The sequence below is a fragment of the Neoarius graeffei genome, chromosome 2 (genome assembly GCF_027579695.1).
Source record: "Neoarius graeffei isolate fNeoGra1 chromosome 2, fNeoGra1.pri, whole genome shotgun sequence".
NCBI lineage: Eukaryota > Metazoa > Chordata > Actinopteri > Siluriformes > Ariidae > Neoarius > Neoarius graeffei.
In genome coordinates this window covers 62,714,999-62,738,013 of record NC_083570.1, presented here as the reverse complement: position 1 = coordinate 62,738,013, position 23,015 = coordinate 62,714,999, and positions in this window count along the sequence as shown.

The following is a 23,015-nucleotide window of genomic DNA, read 5'->3' as shown; positions in this document are numbered from 1 at the left end:
TGAAAAGCTTTAACCAATAACTCTGCACACACAAAAGCCTTTTTGGTTTTTTTTTAACAACATGCAAAGATGGATATGAAACTTCACAGCTGTTTGCTGGACACAAGCAGTCAATCTTTTCATTTTCATCTTTTCAAATGAAGCACAGCATTCTGTAACTCGTCTTTTTACTCAGGTGCAGCGGAAACAGCACACATTGACTGTGCAGCTGTTGTTTTTGGACCGCGCTCATGCAAACAATAAGGCCATTTGCCAGGTCTCTAAAACAGACATGAACTGAGCCTTGTGTCTTGGGCACACATGAAAGATTTCATCTGTTGCGGGTTAGCCGAGTGCACATCTACACCCATTACTGCTTTCTACTGTTTGCATACATGCTCCAATACAGTTGCTATGATGAATTATTCACTGCGTTGAGCTGCTTTCTGCTAAAATGACACTAATCTTACTGGTGCTACAGCAGCAACTTGTACAACTGTTGTAGGCTTTCTGTAGATCCAGAGAATGTCTGGAGAGGTGAAGAGTTGTTGATATGCTGAAATGAATTATTATGGAAGCTATTATCAGCTTACAATATCTGTGGACACACACACACACACACACACCTACCAAATGCACTATTCTCAACAGTGGCAGATGCTTTGTAACAGCTTGAAACAATGCTATTGATGCAAAGTGTACATGGCACACACTCACACACACTTTATTAGTGTACTCCGTGATTACACATCTGTCATGGCAGCATCCACACCCAGTGATTTAAAAAAAAAACACACACACACACAACACACAATTCAGCGATATAACAGCAGTCTTCATTAAATGTGTCCATAAACCAAATGCGAGTCATTTCATTCAGTAGGTCATAAACAGAACATGAAGTTATTTGCCAGTCAGTTGCCAGATAAGGATGGAAGCGCTGGCCAAATGCACAATGACGTATAGCACTTCCTGCAGCCATGTTGAATGCTTGGACAGCACAATGTTGTAGTGGTTAGCACTGTCACCTCACAGCAAGGAGGTTCTGGGTTCAAGTTTGCATGTTCTCCCCGTGTCTGCGTGGGTTTCCTCCAGGTGCTCCGGTTTCCTCCACAGTTCAAAGACATGCGGTTAGGTTAATATGGGGCAGCCATGGCCTGAGGTTGGGCTGAAGTGCCCTTGAGCAACGGCACCTAACCCCCAACTGCTCCCCGGATGCTGTAGCATAGCTGCCCACTGCTCTGGGTATGTGTGTGCGCTCTTTGCTCACTTGTGTGTGCATGCGTGTTCATTGCTTCAGATGGGTTAAATGCAGAGAAGAAATTTCACTGTGTGCTTAAGTCTGTGCTTGAGTGTACGTGTGACAAATAAAGACTTCTTGGCTTGGCTTGGCTTGGCTTGACACTTTACGATCAGGTGCATATACCTGAACAAACCATCCCATTAATAACCAGAACTCACATGGACTCGTCCAAGAATAGCACAGAAGGAGCTGAACAGTCCATCGCTTCATGCAGGAGGCCCAGCTGTGCTACACAGTGAGAAGAGAAGGAATCACATATGGACTGGGAACATAGTCTTGGAAAGATACAATACCCTCGAAAGATCATATATACTGTAGGTGAGTTATGTAACTGTCTCCATTTCTGGTTTATTAGCAGGAAGCTATAAGTCATAAGTGAGCAGAGAGTGCAGAATCATGCTGAGGTAGCAGACTTTGACTCCCAGTTCTCCACTTCACATGGGATTACTTTTAAATACATTTTTATACATTGCATCTCATATTAAAATGCATGATGTGTTGTTATTAAGTTGGACCCTCATAACATTTTACTCTTCATTACTTCATAATTAATGCAAAACCCTGGTTGAAATAAATAATTAAATAAATAAATAAATAAATAAATAAGCAAGCAAGCAAAAAGTGCAGCCAGCTTTGCCTTGCTGTTCACCTTACCACTACCACTGTACAAATCTGAAAAAGCATGAGGGATTCAGTCACACATTTTAATGGAAATTTAATGCCTTCTGCTACTTGAGTAAGCACCAGCGTATCACCTCTTATCTGTGAGTTAATAGCTTGCTAGCTCACACACACGAGTGCCTGCTTACACCATCATACTCACCAAACACACCACACAATAAGAACTCTCCCATGATTATGCATGCAGGGCTCCGACGCCAATTAGCAAAGAGAATTTGGAGAGAGTTTGGAGCCCTCAGAGTTTCAGGTTGATCAGGGAAATTAGATTCAAATGAATCACCGGGGTACTGTGAACTCAGAACAGAGAGATACTTGATGATTGAGAGTGATTATGCAGTTCAGTGGATATTGATATCCACATGACAGACCTGAATACACAATTGCACGTGCACGCACGCACGCACACTACAACTAAAGCCCCTTTTTATGCTCACACAAACAATGAAAGAGAGGACTGTAGACTATAACCCCCCCAACCCCCAAAAATGACATGCTATAAAGTGCAGTTTATATTGTAAACATGCTATACAACTTGAATTCATACTTCTGTAAAAGATTATTTCCATTATTTTAACTACAGATGCACTAGACCTGCGTATGAGCTGATACAGATTAGATACTGGCATCTTCACCATAACTGAGGCGACTGTCTGTGTGAGCTTCACTTGTTAAATTGTGTGAAAGATGTGATGGTGGTGTGCTTGAAGATAAGCTGTATTCATGTAAACAGCAAGTAGAGCTGTGTTCACATACTATCAAAGTCCCTCCTGTGCCAATACCTGATTGTCCCAGGCAGTCTCCCATCCTAGGACTAACCAGGCCCTTAAGGTGCAGTGGGTGGCACAAATCCCGGCAGTGATGGTCTCTGGTATGACCCAACCACGAGTAGAACTTCCAATCTCCAGGTTGAGAGGCGGACACACTAACCACTAGGCCAGCTCACAATGTTCATGTGCTATAACATGAACTAGAAACTAGAAACCTTTTATTTGTCACATGCACACTCAAGCAAAGTGAAATTCGTCCTCTGTATTTAACCCATCTGAAGCAGTGAACACATGCATGCACACACACAAGTGAGCAACGAGCACACACACATACCCAGAGCAGTGGGCAGCTATGCTACAGTGCCCGGGAGGCAGTTGGGGGTTAGGTGCCTTGATCAAGAGCACTTCAGCCCAAGTCTGCCCCACATGGTGCTACAACTTGTAATGTAGCACCACAACTTGTAACATAGCACCAGTAACCTGTTTGTCGTTATATTTGCACTACTTCACCACTACTACCTCTGCCATCTCTCATCGATGCAATTATTATGTGCAATAATATAGGCCTTAAACTATTTTTATGCATACTTATATTTATATTTATAAATATATATATATAAATATTATTTATGTATATATGTGTGTATATATACAGAGTCTACCTGTAATGTGCAATTTTTTCCGAGACTCTCAATAAGGCAATTTTTCTATACTTTTTCATGGTAGGTAATGCAAGTAGCCCTCTTTATTTAATCCTTCATTTGTCTAATTTTTATTTCAGTTTAATTTGTTATCTGTATGACATTTTCTTGCTACTGTAACACGTGAATTTCCCCGATGTGGGATGAATAAAGTGAATCTAATCTAATCTAATTAACCTAACCGCATGTCTTTGAACTGTAGGGGAAATCGGAGCACCCGGAGGAAACCCATGCAGACACGGGGAGAACATGTAAACTCTACACAGAAAGGCCCCCATCAGCCAGTGGGCTTGAACCCAGAACCTTCTTGCTGTGAGGTGACAGTGTTAACCACTACACCACCATGCCACCCACTAGTATTATATTCTACCAAGATAGAATGCTGGTGAAAAAGATTGTCATGTTATTCCTGCCTCATGGAAAAACTTCATGAGTGTTTTTTTTATGTTTTGTCGTCTCAGCGTCAATTGAAATGATAGATAGATAGATAGATAGATAGATAGATAGATAGATAGATAGATAGATAGATAGATAGATAGATAGATAGATAGATAGATAGATAGATACTTACTCATGAAGGAGGAAACCTTTGTGAACTTTTTTTTTCCCAGGATAGTCTCTGGATCTATTGCAAATCTCATACAGATGTTAAAACACACCAAAGTGTGTGTAATAGGAAAATAATCAAGAACAGGGTGTTGTGATATGTTACCACCCCAAAAGTTGATTATTTTACTCTAAAAGGAGATGTATTGCAGTAAAGTGTTTTATTCCTTTTATAACACAACTATTTGCAAGTGACTAACTATACTTTTTTACTGATTAAAGACTGACACACCAGCCTCTGTGTATTATTTATCTTAATAAGACCAAAAAACCCACAGCTTGTCAAATAACAAATAAACAAATAAGTCGTCTGTCCTGAAGACTTTCCCTTTGTGGAAAACTTAACATTACAGCGTTACTACTGACTTTATGAATGAATTGTTACATTAAAAAAATTGTAATGTACTGGAATAAATGCCTTGCAACCAAGAATACTGTAAAAGTTAATGCTATTAAAAAATGTAATCAACCTTCTGATTCATAAATTCAATAATGTTGTGTTATAAATTGTTTTTTGCGATAATTTCAAAATTATGAAACATAGTGCTTCTGTTAAGGAAATTTATATTTGATAAGCAAAATGCTTTCCCATATGATATCGCAAACATCCATCCATCCATTATCTGTAGCCGCTTATCCTGTACAGGGTCGCGGGCAAGTTGGAGCCTATCCCAGCTGACTATGGGCGAGAGGCGGGGTACACCCTGGACAAGTCGCCAGGTCATCACAGGACTGACACATAGAAACAAACAACCATTCACACTCACATTCACACCTACGGTCAATTTAGAGTCACCAGTTAACCTAACCTGCATGTCTTTGGACTGTGGGGGAAACCAGAGCACCCAGAGGAAACCCATGCAGACACAGGGAGAACATGCAAACGCCACACAGAAAGGCTCCCGTCAGCCACTGGGCTTGAACCCAGAACCTTCTTGCTGTGAGGCGACAGTGTTAACCACTACACCACCGTGCTGCCCTATAGCAAACATGTATATTTTAATATTATTTTGATGATGAATCTGATAATTAAGGAAGATTACTGACTTTATTAAAACTTATGGAGCTGCAGAAATATCTTCACAGAATCACATGATTTAGGTGTTGAGAGTTCTATATAATCTCATCTCATCTCATTATCTTTAGCCGCTTTATCCTGTTCTACAGGGTCGCAGGCAAGCTGGAGCCTATCCCAGCTGACTACGGGCGAAAGGCGGGGTACACCCTGGACAAGTCGCCAGGTCATCGCAGGGCTGACACATAGACACAGACAACCATTCACACTCACATTCACACCTACGGTCAATTTAGAGTCACCAGTTAACCTAACCTGCATGTCTTTGGACTGTGGGGGAAACCGGAGCACCCGGAGGAAACCCACTCGGACACGGGGAGAACATGCAAACTCCACACAGAAAGGCCCTTGCCGGCCACGGGGCTCGAACCCAGGACCTTCTTGCTGTGAGGCGACAGTGCTAACCACTACACCACCGTGCCGCCTTCTATATAATAACACTATTTAATAATTATTCACCGAAGGCGAGGTGAATATCGGTGAATAATCACCGCGACGAAGTATAAATAGTTAAATACACAGGTGATTATTAAAAAATATATACACTACCATTCAAAAGTTTGGGGTCACCCAGACAATTTTGTGTTTTCCATGAAAAGTCACACTTTTATTTACCACCATAAGTTGTAAAATGAATAGAAAATATAGTCAAGACATTTTTCTGGCCATTTTGAGCATTTAATCGACCCCACAAATGTGATGCTCCAGAAACTCAATCTGCTCAAAGGAAGGTCAGTTTTATAGCTTCTCTAAAGAGCTCAACTGTTTTCAGCTGTGCTAACATGATTGTACAAGGGTTTTCTAATCATCCATTAGCCTTCTGAGGCAATGAGCAAACACATTGTACCATTAGAACACTGGAGTGAGAATTGCTGGAAATGGGCCTCTATACACCTATGGAGATATTGCACCAAAAACCAGCAGCTAGAATAGTCATTTACCACATTAGCAATGTATAGAGTGTATTTCTGATTAGTTTAAAGTGATCTTCATTGAAAAGAACAGTGCTTTTCTTTCAAAAATAAGGACATTTCTAAGTGACCCCAAATTTTTGAACGGTAGTGTAGTCTGAATTTCTCAACCAATCAGCACGCGCGATTTTCAATATTAATCACCTGCGTGTTTATACTAAAATCATATAGAAATGGAATGTTACTGAACTTTTCCCCGATAGTCATTTTATCTTCTAAATTGTAATTTCTGTCATGTGTAATGTCATGCCAGTCAACACAGTGAACATGAGCATCACATCAAACCTGTCAGCAGATTAGACCACAGTCCAATACTGATCCAGTGTTTCAAGCCAACATCATCCCTGTTACTGATACTCAGAATCAGGTTGGTGTTCCCTGATCTCAATGTCTGTTTCTGCTGGTTGCTTCCCTTAATTGCTTAATCTTAATCTAAATGAAAGTGTGGAGCTGTGTGTCAGGAGCTTTCATCCCGAGTGCTGTACATTTCTGTGTGTGTCAGTCTGCTGTGTGGTACAGTGTGCAGGGTAATGAAGCAGTTCGCACAATGTGTTAACAGAATTGCTCAGAGGCATGAAGGACAACACTAATGCTACAGTAGGTGGACTAGAGTGTTTCACTTCAGCAGCTCCAGAAACAGTACTTTCTTTTCTCTCTTTTTGTAAATGCTGCAATGTACGTCTGTGCCTTATATCTTCTGGGAAAAAGGTTGATCAGGTGAAAGAGGTGTCTTAAAATGAATCAGTACAAGTGATTTTTCCAGGCTCCTTACACAGGGCCTGGGAATAAGAAGGCCAAAATACTTACTACAAACTACTTTTTGAGGAAATTGTGCTTGTCTGAAGTGACATTCAGTACTGATAACATGAAATGACAATATCCCTTTGAGGTGTTCCGATCTAAACCTCCTGTCCTTTTTCAGCCTGGATTCCTCACACAGAACTGCATGTGATCTCAGACTACCCACAATCACAACGACATCATTAGTTCAATTATTCAGCAGTCATTTCCTGGAGTGATATAAAATCCTTCAGCTTTATTCATTTATTAACACATTTAAGATCACTACACGCTATAGAAAGGTTCGGACATATCCTGAAGCACCACCCGGTTCAATAAGCGAATTTGACATGCCATTGAGGTGACAAAATAAATTTCAATTACAGCTGTGTGGAATTGGATTTTCCTGTCGCATTAGAGGTTAGAGAAGTGCTGAAAGCCCTTAGCCATCGCTCTTGATGTGAGGTCTGGTCACGAGGTTGCCTCGTTACACCACAGTACTGCACTAATGGTCTTATGAAATCAATAACTCACCCCTGACAGACATGGTCTCTCAGTGCACTGCTATGGGAGGATAAGATTAATACAGATGATTATAGGCTTTAGATATTTTGGGGCAATTTTCTCCCACCTTGTGAGTGTGACGTTGATTGGGTCCTGAGTGACCATAAGAGAACACTGGTGTGTATCTTTAATCTATAAACCACAAGGCAGTCAGTGGAAACAAGGCAGACTTGATACTGATCTTTGGCACACAAACCCATTTTTTGGTCATGCTCCCATGAGAGGAGAGAACATAATTCTCTGTTTTGAGAGAATACTTTCTACTAAGAAATGTATTTTAACAGTACACTATGTAAGTCAGGGCAACATGGTGGGACAGCAGACATTGTTGGTGCTACACAGTTCTAGGGTTGAGTTCGAAGTTGTACATGTAGGCTTCCTGACAACAATAACATACCACAAGGTGAACTGGTGACTTTAAATTGCCACTAGGTGTGACTGTGTGTGTGTGTGTGTGTGTGTGTGTGTGTGTGTGTGTGTGTGTGTGTGTGTGTGTGTGTGTGTGTGTTTGATCTCTTACATTGATGTATTACTGCATTATTTCTATAATAGACTCTGGAGCTTCCACAACTCTTACCAGGAAATTTACTGAACATTAATTAATTAATTAATTAATTAATTAATTAATTAATTAATTAATTAATTAATTAATTATGCAATGGTTGAATATGCGGCAAAAAGTAAATTCAGAATGTTGTAAATATTTTTATATAGGGGTGTATACAAAATCAGTATCCCAAGCTCCAAGAACAAGCATTCATGTCCATGCTCTTAGTCTTTTATTTGTCGTTTCCCAGCAGACAAGTACATTTAAAAACCAAAAAAATATGGCAGCAGGCTCACCGATATCCACTTTCCACCAACCCAAACCAGGTGCTAGTTCTGGGCTGGTGCTAGTGCTGGTTCAGAGCTGTTTCAACTTGTGAACCTTCTAAGAACTGGTTTGCTTTTACACAGGCTAGAGAGCTACATCATTATGTCACTGTATACATCTCTGTTTCCCAAGAACTGGCCCTTCAGGCCTGCCCTACTAGCACTGCTAGCCCATCCTGCTAGCCAGCCCCCAATAGCCATGTCAGCCTGCCCCACTATCCAGTCCCACTAGTGCCCTTAGCCTGCCACAATAGCCAGTTCCACTAGCACTGTTAACCTGCCATGCTAACCAGTCCCACGAGCACTGTTAGCCCACCATGCTAGCTAGGCCCACTAGCACTGTTAGCACCAAACACTGCAACAAAGACATCATGTCTTTTTCTTTTTCCTCTTCTTCTTCTTAGGATTAGTCAGACTGGATGCCACGCAACCTCTGTTTTTGTTTGTTTTTTTTAATGGTGGTCACTGAGTTTTACCTGGTCTTGTTACTAACAATAATCCCACCCCATCCCCTGACATTAGCAGTTCTTGGTTCTAGCCAAGCAAAGAGTTGGTGCTGCTCTAGAAGCAGCTTCCCTGGCCAAGAGCCAGCTCTTTGACTGTCAAAACATGAAGCTCTGAACCAGCACTGCCTTAGGGGAAAAGGGGAATGAGAGTAGTGCTATTATTGCTGCTGGTGATCAGAAATGGGAAAGACAACACGCATAATAGAGTTGGGGCAGGACTCATGCTGCCCCATACTCACTATGAACATTTTCAGTGGAGGAAGAGCGACAGACAGGACATTTAATTACAAGATTTTCAATGCTGCAGTTTTTCCAGCAAATCTAGATTAGGCCATTTAAAAATATAAAAAAAAATTTCAGGCAAATAATGATTAAGGCGGCATGGTGGTGCAGGGTTTGGCACTGTTGCCTTACAGCAAATAGTTTCTGCACCTCGCAACTAACTGGGCCCTTTCTGTGTGCAGTTTGCATGTTCTTCCTATGCCTGCGTGGATTTGTCTATTGGCAACATGCCTTTTGTGTACGCTCATGCGATGTCAGCGGGGATTGGCTCCCACTGACCCTGATGAATAAGCGGAATAGATAATGGATGGATAATTAGAAGCTGGAGCTAATCCCAGCTGACTTCAGGAAAGATACACACTGGACAGATGACCAAACAATTTAGAGTAGCCAGTTGACTTAATCCACGTCTTTGGACTGTGGGAGGAAACTCACTCTGGCACGGGGAGAACATGCAAACTCCACACAGAAAGGCTCCAGTCAGCTGCGATGTTCAAACCCAGAACTTTCTTACTGTGAGGTGACAGTGATAACCGCTGCACCACTGTGCTTCACATAACATGACTAAATCTGCACTACGCACGCATGTCAAGGCATGAGCTAACTGATGGAATGATTTTTACTAAGTGGATTAATTAAGGTCCACAGACCTTTTCTGGTTCAGGAACACACAGGTATGCAGAACTACTGATGAAACAGAGAATAATAAAAGCTAACTCACCTGCTAACATATAGTCAGTCAGCTCATGATTAAACTACAGAATGTGAAAAAGCTAGTCAGACATGAATAATATGTTTCAGATGTAATGTGAAAACAGAACACAAGAGCTTATAGCTGAAATATAGGCCATTCCAAACTTGGTTTGAAGAAGATCATTTCAGTTAGCATCCTTAAGTCGCTCTCATCATATATTATTACATTCCATTAACTGCCACTTTTTTAGACTTACTGTATGAGATTTTTTTTGGCACGCTAGAATATGGGACTGGGCATAACAGTGGAGTTTTTGTTTTTCCTGGTGGGCTATCTAATAAATATATTATTTATCCATCACTGCTATATGCAAATAAGGGCTCTTATGTAATGATATGTAATATTGAAGCATTATTTGAATTATGTGAATCAAGCATGCAACATAAATAAAGACAAACTTTTGCATGATACACTCACACATTCTATGCTCTACAGTCACACACTCAGACGATCAATCTCAGTGTACACACACACCTTCATATAATCCAAATGTGATATTACTGTATATATCTAAACCTAGAAACCACAGAAATCGTAATCTCACAAATCTCTCTCTCTCTCTCTCACTCTGTGTGTGTGTGTGTGTGTGTGTGTGTGTGTGTGTGTGTGTGGGTGTGTGTGTGTGTGGGTGTGTGTGGGTGGAGCTGAGCATTGTGAGCGAGCGTGTGGAGCAGTGGCCTTTGGGCCAGGAGCGTATGTTTTTCCAACTTTTCTCTAATTTTTCTTTCTTTAAATTTAAACACTTTAATCGTAGGGCTTTAACATCGGGTTACTTAATATAGTAAAATTAACACAGGGGTTGTTTGGGTTTTGTTTACTGGGATGTCTGCCTGGGTTTTGTTTACTGGGATGTCTGCCTCCACCTTTGTGTTGGAAGTATGGCTGTCCTAGGTGTGGGTAGTAATCTTGATCAACTTACGTGGCGTCATGCAGTTAGAATTGTATCGACTGCCAGAGTGGAAGTTTGTGGTTTAGCTGTCAGAGAACTTGTCGGGCATGACGATATTTTATCAGCAGCCCGCATGAATAACGTGGTTGTCCTGTTTCTAAGAGATGTCGAAATGGCGAATGATCTTGTTGAACGGGGAGTGGTAATTGATGGTGTTTTTACCTCAGTTCTTCCGCTCTCTACCCCGTCTAGAAAGGTTGTTTTATCAAATGTACCACCATTTCTTAAGGATGATGTTTTGGCACAAACGTTATCACGTTATGGCAAACTGGTGTCACCTTTTAAAAAAATTCCTATCGCCAGAAAATCTCCGCTGCTTAAACATGTAGTGTCCTTTAGACGGTTCGTCTACATGATCCTGAAAGGTAATAAGGATGAATTGGATCTAAGGCTGAGTGTCAATGTTGACAATTTTAACTACGTTGTTTATGCAACAACCAGTGTGAAATGTTTGGGCTGTGGTGAAACGGGGCACCTGGTGCGTGCTTGTCCCTTTAAAGGGGGTGAATCAGAGAGACAAGGTGAAAATGCCGATAAGGCTGATGAAAACATCGGAGAGGGGCAATTTGCAGAGACTGTTCCAAGCACTGGGAATGAGTTACCTGGTTCGCCTGGTGTCGTTGAAGCAGATGAACCTCACGAGACTACAGGAATTAATATTCCTGCTTCTCAAACTGAACTCACCAGTTCCGAGTGTGCTGTAGAGGGTAACGTTAGCTCTGAATCTGGGACCGGAGACAGTTTGCAAAACAGCAACGAGTTGGTCACTAACTGTAGTCAGTTTTCAGTCTCTGCTGATGAAATGCTCATAGATTTAGATGAGAATGTTTTCAAAGTTCCACCAAAGAGAAAGCAGGACATTGTTAAAAAGAAAGCTCAAAAGAACAAAACTGTTACTGCCACTTCAAGTGATCCTGAAAATGAAAGCGATTTCTCCAACTGTAGTGTGAATTACAGCTTACGCCAGAGTGGCTTTACCAGTCGCATCTATAGTGTGGATGACATTAAGTTGTTTCTGAAAGAGACAAAACACGCTAGAAATGTGCGTGTGGATGATTTCTTCCCAGACGTAGAACAGTTTATAACGAAAACAAGGTCTTGAGTGAGAATTGTTTTACTGAACAGGAGGTTTACCGCCTTAAGAAAATTCTAACTAAGCTTAATGTTCTAATGAATGATAGTGGTGACAAAGCTTAATTTCCTTTTGTTTCATCATGATGTATACACAGTTGTTTCTTTTATTTATTTTATTTATGAAGGAAATCTGGGTTCATCTCATCTCATCTCATTATCTCTAGCCGCTTTATCCTTCTACAGGGTCGCAGGCAAGCTGGAGCCTATCCCAGCTGACTACGGGCGAAAGGCGGGGTACACCCTGGACAAGTCGCCAGGTCATCACAGGGCTGACACATAGACACAGACAACCATTCACACTCACATTCACACCTACGGTCAATTTAGAGTCACCAGTTAACCTAACCTGCATGTCTTTGGACTGTGGGGGAAACCGGAGCACCCGGAGGAAACCCACGCGGACACGGGGAGAACATGCAAACTCCACACAGAAAGGCCCCCGCCGGCCCCGGGGCTCGAACCCAGGACCTTCTTGCTGTGAGGCGACAGCGCTAACCACTACACCACCGTGCCGCCCGGAAATCTGGGTTGCTTCTCTAAATATAAATGGGGCCAGAGAAGGAATTAAGAGAGCAACTTTGTTTGAGATAATAAAACAAAAAAGGTTTGATGTTGTTTTTGTTCAAGAAACTCATTCCGACACAATCAATGAAGTTGACTGGGTAAGAGAGTTTGATGGACTTGCACTGTTAAGCCACAATACTTCAATTAGTGGTGGGGTTGCCATTTTATTTTCCAGAACTTTTACTCCTATTTCCTATGAGGTTGAGGAGATTTTAAAGGGCAGGCTTTTAAAAGTCAGAGCCAAATTTGAAAATATTTTTTTGGTCTTTGTTTGTGTGCATTTACCTACTTTGCCTTTTGAGAGAATGTTGTTCTTAAATGATTTAGACACTGTTTTGCATGGTTGTGATCCTGAGGAGATTTTACTTTTGGGAGGGGACTTCAGCTGTACGGAGAAAGTAATAGACAGGAATCACATAGAGCCACACATGGCCTCACGTAGACGCCTCACTGAATTAATGAATTCTAATGACCTTACTGACATTTGGAGGAACTTCCATGGTACGCAAAGGCAGTACACATGGAGTCACTCCTATAATAATAAACTGTCTCTAGAAAGATTGGATAGGTTTTATGGTTTTAAACACCAACTTAGTTGTTTTAGAAACTGCTCAATTGTTCTGGTTGGTTTTTCAGACCATAGCTTAGTTGTTTGCTTCTTGTTTTTAAACTTTGTTAAGCCAAAAAGTGCATATTGGCATCTCATCTCATCTCATCTCATTATCTCTAGCCGCTTTATCCTTCTACAGGGTCACAGGCAAGCTGGAGCCTATCCCAGCTGACTATGGGCGAAAGGCGGGGTACACCCTGGACAAGTCGCCAGGTCATCACAGGGCTGACACATAGACACAGACAACCATTCACACTCACATTCACACCTACGGTCAATTTAGAGTCACCAGTTAACCTAACCTGCATGTCTTTGGACTGTGGGGGAAACCGGAGCACCCGGAGGAAACCCACGCGGACACGGGGAGAACATGCAAACTCCACACAGAAAGGCCCTCGCCGGCCCCGGGGCTCGAACCCAGGACCTTCTTGCTGTGAGGCGACAGCGCTAACCACTACACCACCGTGCCGCCCGCATATTGGCATTTTAATACTAATTTATTGTCTGATGGTAATTTTAAAGATGTTTTTACGATTTTAAAACCAAAAAATCTTTCTTCCAATCTTTGCAGCAGTGGTGGGATTTTGGCAAAGTGCAGATAAAGCAATTCTGTCAAGAGTATACTGTCAATGTCACAGGCGACATACGGTAACTCGCTCTATGAAAAACCTAGAAAAATCAATTATTGAGCTCCAGGAGTTAATTCACAACACAGGAAATCAGACCTATGCTGAAAAATTTAGGTGCAAAAAGAATCTCCTGGCTGATTTGCTAGGAGTTACAGCACAGGGAGCTCTGGTCAGGTCTCGCTTTCAAAGTGCAGAATTGATGGATGCACCATCAAAATTCTTCTTTAATCTAGAAAAAAAGAATGGACAAACAAGATGTATCCATGCTTTACGCTCTAAGGATGGAATACTTCTGTCTGATCATGCAGACATATGTAAGAGAGCAGTCTGTTTTTATGAGGAGCTGTACCAAAGTGAGGTACTACAGGACCAGACTGTTGACAATGTCTTCCTTGGCAACTTACCCCAGGTGTCCACAGAGGCCAATGCAGACCTTGGAAGAGCCTTAACTCTAGAGCAGGGGTCACCAAACTTTTTTTCTCTGGGGGCCACATTGTTGTTCCTGACTGTGATGGGGGGCCGGGGTCGGGTCAGCTATATAACATAGAATTGTATGACCCAGACAAATATGACCACCAGCAGGCCTCATTGTGTAGTAAAGATTACTAGCCTGGCACAGCCATCCCCACTACTATATCAACACTACTATATCAACACTACTATATCAACACTTGATTCCTGGCACATATTTGTTTATCTTTACTAGTGGTTTGCAAAAGTAGTAATCGAGTCTTCACACTTTGTTTTAATTTGAAATACCACTGATATTCCATTTATTTATTTTCTAATAAAAATAACATCAAAGCTGTCAAGGTAAGAAACATCTGCTTAGTTGAAGTGATTGACACTGGCAAAGGTGAGTGGAAAATTATAAATTGTAGGTAGGCCTGTTGATATTATTAATAATATTAATAATAATTGTGTGCAGCACTTAATAAAGGTCAAATAAATAGGCCTATAAAATAAATACATTTAAAAAAAACAGTGAAATTATAATAATATGAGCGATAGATCAATAGATCACAGCAGTTGTGCTGTGACCTGCACGTCATTGCTCTCATCCATGGCCAAAGCAAAAAACTCGAATTCTGACGCTTTCTCATTCAGCTGGTCATACATGTTGTCCCCCAAATCTTCGGTTCGCCTGGTCACAGTAGGTGTGGAGAGACTCACCACATTGAGCGCATCCTTCTTGTTGGGACACACCTCCTCGGCCACAGCAAGCATGCATACTTTAACAAAGTCCCCATCAGTAAACGGCTTTCCATGGGTAGCTAGTAGGTGAGCTGCCTTATAGCGAGCTCGGACAGCAGCCTGGTTGATCTGGGTTTGGCGAAGGAATACATTCTGTTGTGCAGCCAGTCCACATTTCATCCTCCGAATCCTGTCTTCTCTTGTTTGCCCTCGCAAACTAGCATACTCTTTGTGGCGGGTTTCGTAGTGACAACGCAGATTATATTCTTTGAAAACCGACACACTTTCTTTACATACAAGACAAACTGCACGGTCCTTACACTGAACGAAAAAATAATCGGTGGTCCACTGTTCTTTAAAAACTCTGCACTCTCTGTCAACTTTTCACTTACCACTAGCCATTTTGCTGTCCTGAACACTGACAGTTCTCTGCGCGTGTGCTGCCTGTCACTGCTTGATCATGAGCATATGATGAAAATTCAGAAAATATGAATAGTTCATTTTATAACTAAATATCAATTTTAATTGATAAAATCAACAAAATACAAGATGCAGACATGTTATTATTTGCCAAAAAGCAATTAAAAAAATAGGCCATGACCACTTTTGGGGATTGCCTCAAAGGGCCGTTTCAAGTGGTGGGTGGCAGAGGGGCTGGGGGGCTGGTCAAAGGGGGGTGGCGGGCCGGAGTCGGCCCGCGGGCCGTAGTTTGATGACCCCTGCTCTAGAGGAACTGCAGACAGCCCTTCAAGGTATGGAGAGTAGTAAAGCACCGGGGCTAGATGGTCTTCCTGCTGAGTCTTACAGGTCTTTTTGGCCCGAAATGGGTGAAGACATCCTGGCTGTTCTCAGTGACAGCCTAGCTAAGGGGAAGCTGCCACTGAGTTGCCATAGAGCGGTACTCACTTTGCTGCCAAAAAAAGGGGACCTAAGCGACATAAAGTCCTGGAGGCCTGTCTCGTTACTTTGTACAGAATACAAATTGCTCTCAAAAACTTTGGCAAATAGACTGAGTGATGTGTTGGAACAGGTCATCCATCCTGACCAGACCTACTATGTGCCAGGTAGATTAATTCATAATAATATCTCTTTTGTCAGAGATGTTTTTGACATTGGTAAACTTTTTAATGTAGAGTTTGATCTAGTGTTTATAGACCAAGAAAAGGCTTTTGATAGAGTTGAACACAACTATTTGTGGAATGTCCTGGCAGCCTTTGGTTTTAGTCCCCTTTTTATTGGAAAGATAAGAGTTCTGTACAGTGACGTTGAAAGCATACTGAAGGTTAATGGTGACTTGTGTGCTCCTTTTAAAGTTCATAGGGGTATTAGACAAGGTTGTGCCTTATCCGGCATGCTGTATAGTCTTGCAGTAGAGCCACTTTTAATAAGTTTAAGAAAGGAACTAAGTGGTGTGACCTTTCCTTTTTGTGGTAACAATTTTCAAGTGTCAGCATATGCAGATGACATTGCTGTGTTGGTTAGAGGCCAGAAGGATATTGATACAATGCTTAAAATTTTTGAAGATTTTAGATCTTTCTCTTCGTCCAAAGTTAACTGGGCTAAGAGTGTAGCTGTGCTAATTGGGAAGTGGTCAGATGGAGAGCCTAGTCTCCCAGATGGCTTAAGCTGGATCAGGAAAGATTTTAAATATCTTGGAGTTTTTCTTGGGGATGAAGCCTCCATACAAAAAAACTTTGAAGGCACTATTGAAAAAATAAAGGGCCGTCTGGACAAATGGAGGTTCTTACTGAATAAAATGTCCTATAGAGGGCGTGTTTTAATTATAAATAACTTGGTAGCATCTTCTCTCTGGCATCGGTTAGCGTGTGTGGATCCCCCAATGCAACTCCTGTCAAAGATCCAGTCGATTCTGGTCACCTTTTTTTGGGACAAGCTACACTGGGTACCACAAAGTGTGTTGTATCTACCTAAAGAAGAAGGCGGACATGGACTTATTCACCTACAGAGCAGAACGGCAGCTTTCCGTCTCCAGTTTGTACAACGGCTTCTTACAGGGCCAGTGGACTCTGGCTGGAAGTCAGTGGCTTGTGCTATTTTACAGACTTTTGAGGGTTTGGGGATGGACAGAACTTTATTCTGGATGGATCCTCAGAAGATGAACCTTAGCCGACTCCCAGTGTTTTATCGTAATCTTTTTAAAGTATGGTCTTTTGTAACAGTGAAAAGGGGGCTCAGTTCTTATTCTTTACATTGGTTTTTAAAGAAGCCCCTGATCTATGGCTCAATTTTTGATGTAATGGGTGAAAAGTGTTTTTCTGCTCTAACCTTTAATCTCCTCAAATCTGGAGTCACAACTCTCAATGATTTAATTAAGTTAGCTGGTCCAGAGTTGCAGAACTGTGAAAGAGTGGCAGATCATTTGGGGGTGAGATCCATTCGTGTAGTTAGTTTTCTGCTTTGAAAGTGGCAGACTTTACTAACAACTGGAGAGTTAGGGTTGCTGGTAGACTATTCCAGAGGTTTGTGTCATCCAGTCAACAATGATCCCTTTCCAAATTTTATGCTGTCCCCTAATCTTATGGATTGTACAGGTAGTTATCTGCAATGTGAAAGTGTGGCATTCTTGGGCCCAAACTCTGCCAATGGTAAAGCCTTATACAAAATCTGTGTTAAGTCTTTTAATAAGAAGATTCTAAAAAAAAAAAACAGATACTCCCTGGCGTATGGTTTTGCAGACAGGGGAAGCTGTCAAACCACAGTGGAGAGCATTTTACAAGTCACCACTACTTAAGAAAACTGGGGATCTGCAATGGCGTATTTTACATGGTGCAGTTGCAGTTCATGCTTTTATTTCTGTTTTAAATCCAGCTGTAGGTCAAGAGTGCCCATTTTGTTTTTTAAGGGAAACAGTTTTCCATGCTTTTATGCATTGTGTGAGGCTCAGACCTTTATTTGCTGTTTTGCATATGCTATTTGTTTATTTTTCTGAAAATTTTTCAATGGAGACTTTTATTTTTGGTTTTAAATATGTACAGAAACAACGTCTGAAGTGCCAATTGTTAAATTTTTTGCTTGGACAAGCTAAGATGGCAATATATGTTAGCCGGAGAAACAAGGTTGAGCAAGCTTTTAGTGAGGATGTTGTATTGGTTTTTTCAACTTTAGTGCGATCTCGTATTTTAGTTGATTTTCGTTTTTATAAGGCAATGTCCAACCTTGAATCTTTTAAACAAATATGGTGTTACAATGGCGCAGTGTGTACAGTCGAGGATGAAAAGCTGCTATTTGCACATTTTTTGAGGGTTGGATCCTCTAACTAAAACTCTTGTATCACATTTTTGTTTGTTCTTTTGTGGGTTTTTTGTATTTATTTACTTGCCAGAAATGATCTGGTAGTGCTGTTGTATATATGTTAATGTTTGAAATAAAGGTGTTTTGAAATTCAAAAAAAATTCTCTCTCTCTCTCTCTCTCTCTCCATATCTAATTGCCCTTTTGTTTTGCTTTCCCCATTTACAAAATTAGTGCACAGGAAGTCACACTGAAAAGTAATATATCACTATTGGATTGGCATCAATCTTCTTTTACAGGCTTGAGCAGGTTTATTACACATCCATGGATTGTGTTGGGGGTCAGCTAACCCCAGTGATACAGTAAACAATACAGAATGCTCATTATGTGTCAGTGTGGAAAAGCTGCAAATGTCTTTTCCAAAGATGACCTACTAGAGTAATGACAAAAAAATAAAGCTGAAACAGGCAATTTGGAGTTGGGTGTATTGATCATGTTATATGAGCAAAGAGTTACAAAAGCATGAAATTGTTAACGGACCACACTGCAGGCTATACACCAAACATTATTTGCTCTAACAGCTATTAGATGCATATTATTATTATTATTATTATTATTATTATTATTATTATTATTCAGGATGAAATGTGTACAGTATCCTTTAAAAAATATGAAAAACAATTCACTCATGGTGACTGTTTCTGTATACAGAGGTGGTCTGATGTGGCTGGACATAATGAGCATTTACAGTTACTGCCCTGGAGTTGATTATTTTTCAATAAGAACATGCTCCAAAATGTTTGGTTTTTTTTGTCTTATATCAGAGCATTCTGCCAACAATTACAATTAATTATTATTATTATTATTTAAAGAAGGACAAATCATACATTTTAACTCTATAGTATATAGTAACATTAATAATAACATTTAATGTTGTGGAGCATAAAAACAAACAAGTTAGCTCCTATTATGCTTATAGCAATTATAAACAATTGCTCCCTCAGCAGCCTCTCGCTTTAGCCTCAGCTCTGACTGTTATAAAGCACTGACACTATATATAGAGGGTCCTTCATAAGAGTCCCTGTGAAAATTATCTTCAAACAAGTGCATTAATATACAGTACCAGTCAAAAGTTTGCACACCCCTACTCATTCAAAGGTTTTCTGTATTGCAACTATTTTCTACATTGTAGAACAACAGTGAAGACATCAAAACTATGAAATAACGCATGGTACATATATGGAATTATATGGTAAGCAAAAAAGTGTTTTAAAAAACAAAACGTGTTTCATATTTTAGATTCTGGGCGGCACGGTGGTGTAGTGGTTAGCGCTGTCGCCTCACAGCAAGAAGGTCCGGGTTCGAGCCCAGTGGCCGGCGAGGGCCTTTCTGTGCAGAGTTTGCATGTTCTCCCCGTGTCCGCGTGGGTTTCCTCCGGGTGCTCCGGTTTCCCCCACAGTCCAAAGACATGCAGGTTAGGTTAACTGGTGACTCTAAATTGACCGTAGGTGTGAATGTGAGTGTGAATGGTTGTCTATTGCCGCTTTTCCACTACCAACGCGGCTGAGTCGGGCTGAGCCGTGCCGTACTGAGTTGGGCTAAGTTGAGCTGAGTGGGGCTGTTGGAGTTGCATTTCGACTACAACCGCGCTGAACCGTGCTGGCTGGAAGTGGGTGGACACATTGGGTGGAGTTAGCGAAAGTGGGTGGACGTCACGTGATGTCGTTAGGCGGCGCAAACAGTGACATCAGTGACCTTTTAAGCGGTAGTCTCACGACCCAGATAGTAAACAATAAACATGGAGGATATGGAGTCGTTAGTGTTGCTGGTCTTGGTGCTGTGGCTTGTTGTCACCGACAACACCAACAGATACTGGCAAGAGCGTATAGATGAGGCAAGGCGCATAAGGCTTCAGAAATTCTCGTAATTCGTAATTCTTCTTCTTCCGGGTTTACGGTGTTTACAGATCCCAGCGTGCTCGCGGGGCGTGTGTGGGCATGTGAGGACACTCCTCCTCACCAATCAGTGCACAGGGGAGTGTCTCCTCACGCCCCTAGCCCCACTCGGCTCAGTTTGGCTCGCTTCAGCCCCACTCCAAAACCATGCGAGTTTTGGGAGCTGAGTAAGGCTGAAGCGAGCTGAGTCGTGTTGTTCTGAGGTAGTCGAAACGCGAGCCGTGTCGGGCTGAAGTGAGCTGAAAAAGGGTAGTGGAAAAGGGCCATAAGTCTATGTGTCAGCCCTGTGATGACCTGGCAACTTGTCCAACTTGTCCCCGCCTTTCGCCCGTAGTCAGCTAGGATAGGCTCCAGCTTGCCTGCGACCCTGTAGGACAGGATAAGCAGCTACAGATAATGAGATGAGATGAGATGAGATGATCCCACATCGGGGAAATTCATGTGTTACAGTAGCAAGAAATTGTCATACAGATAACAAATAAAACTGAAATAAAAATTAGACAAACAAAACTTTAAGACATGAAGTCTCTTTTAATGAATAAAAATAAATAAAAACCACTGAATTAGAAGGTGCGTGCAAACTTTTGACTGGTACTGCAAACCTGCTATTTCCTTTGGAGGTAGAACTACTGTCAAGGCTGCTGTTAGAGAAAATTATTCAACATCTTCTGACCAATCAGAATCGAGAATTCACCAGCATTGTGGTATAATATCTCAGATATCATATGCAAGGCCAGTGGTACATAGAGTCAGTCCCAATTCTACACATTCAACATCTCTACACAGAACATTAAGATGCTAGAATAATACAAAACTTTCTATCCTAACAGGAAGTTACTAAATGGTAGAAACACAAGCACATCACTCTTTACAGGCTTAAAAATTGTACACAAATGTTTTCCGTCTTCCACATCCCTCTCACATCTCTGTACATCCGCTAGAGATACAGCTCAAAGGCCTCCAACCTTTTAAATCACACTTAATATTCCACGTCCAATGCCCCATACTTCAACTGAATAATTGAAGGTTCTTGAGGTCTGCATTATCTAATAGTTTTTCATTGCCAGAATTTGCAAAATGGCCAATGCCAAACACTCTGCATAATGTTAAACATGTAACACATTCATAATGACAGCAGAGTTTGAGAGCTCTCGGTAGAAGTACTTCAACAAAGGAGAGGGGAATATAAAAAATTATAAGGGCTTGTTTTTCAAATGAACATTTTGATGAAAAACACAGCTTGAGTAAGTCTATTTGTATTATGCCTAATGAGGTAACACCTGCACACTAACAGTTTTAGATGGGCATAATATTAATTACACTTTACACTTGTAGACAAAAGAGTTCCTCACAGGTTCTTTGGATCGTTAATAATTTTAGCTTTCCAAAGGAGTTCAACTTAAAACCTTTTGGGAAGGGAAAACCCTTTGAAGTAGGGTTCTACACAGAACATTCAAGGATTCAGATGACCCAAATGGACATTGAAGAACATTCACAATCAGTAATATACATATGAGTTACTGTAGATGGATGGGAAAATTTGTCTATGTTGTTAAATTCCTACACTCATGTTGTGTGTCAGGATAGTGGAAAAAAATAGCACATGCACTCTTCATTTAAATGTGGCTTGACTGAATGCAACCCCCAGTAACTTTCGAGATGATTTGTAAAATAAATTTCAAGCACATTTGTCAATCAAGCAACCCCATGTTGGGTCATGGCCCCTAGTTTGGGAAACCTTTCCAGATATAAATGCTGCAAAAAGTATTCTCATACAATTTACACCTGGTGTCATTATGAATGGGAGAATTTCACACAACAACCAATCGTGGTGAAGGTGAAGGAGCTTCCAGGCACAACAACAACCAAAAGGAAAAAGCTACAGACTCGTAGCAAAGACCTTAAACAACCTTTTCAGTGCAATTGGTTCAATACCATGCCGGTGGAAAGTTCATGGAACCTCAAGTGATTATGCTTGGACATGTGCACCATGCAGGATTTATCTCATGTTCTTGGAGTAATGATAAAGAAGCTAAGAGTGAAGTAAAGTGACTTCAAAAGAGTTTCAGGATGACCTGATAGTAGCAGGAATAGCAGTTACACATAGAATAATAAACAAAAATAATCCATCTGAGGGACCCCTCATAACCTTGGGGAATTGAAGACAATTTGCCAACAGGATTGGGCCAAAATTGAACCAGAATGCTGCAAAACATAACTACTTTTTTTGTACTTGCCAGCAACAGCTTTGAAACAAAGTACATGTACAAAGAACAAAATGTAGGTAATTTGTAGTGTCTTAATACTTTTTTCAATATCAAATTTTTTTTAGTATTCCATACCTTTGTTTATGTTCATAAATGCATATTTCTGGTGCATATTTATAAGTATAAAGTCAAAAGACAATGTATGTACATTTGTCGAAAGTTTGGACACACCTTCTAATTCAGTGGTTTTTCTATTTATTTTTATTAATTAAAAGACACTCTATGTCTTAAAGTAACAATGGACTGTTGTTTCCCTTTACTTAGTTGAGCGGTTCTTGACATATGGATTACTGGAGTTGACGAATATGGTTATTTACTGTTGTGGCAGCGTATCAGTGGCATGCACCTCCCAACTGACGAACGCTCCTCACCCTGCCGCTCTGGTGGTGCTGAAAGGACAGCGTCATTCACTCTGCTCCAGTAATTCAGCATCATTGGTATTGTGGATTACCAGCACGCACATGCCCAGAGGATGGGCCCTGCTGACTCTGCTCAGCTGGAGCATGCTAATCACCTACCCTCCATGAGGAGTATAAAAAGGTATCTCAGCTCCAAACATGCAAGTAAGCTCACCTTCATTCTTTCTAAATAAACTGACACCTGCTTCTTGTGCCTCCAGA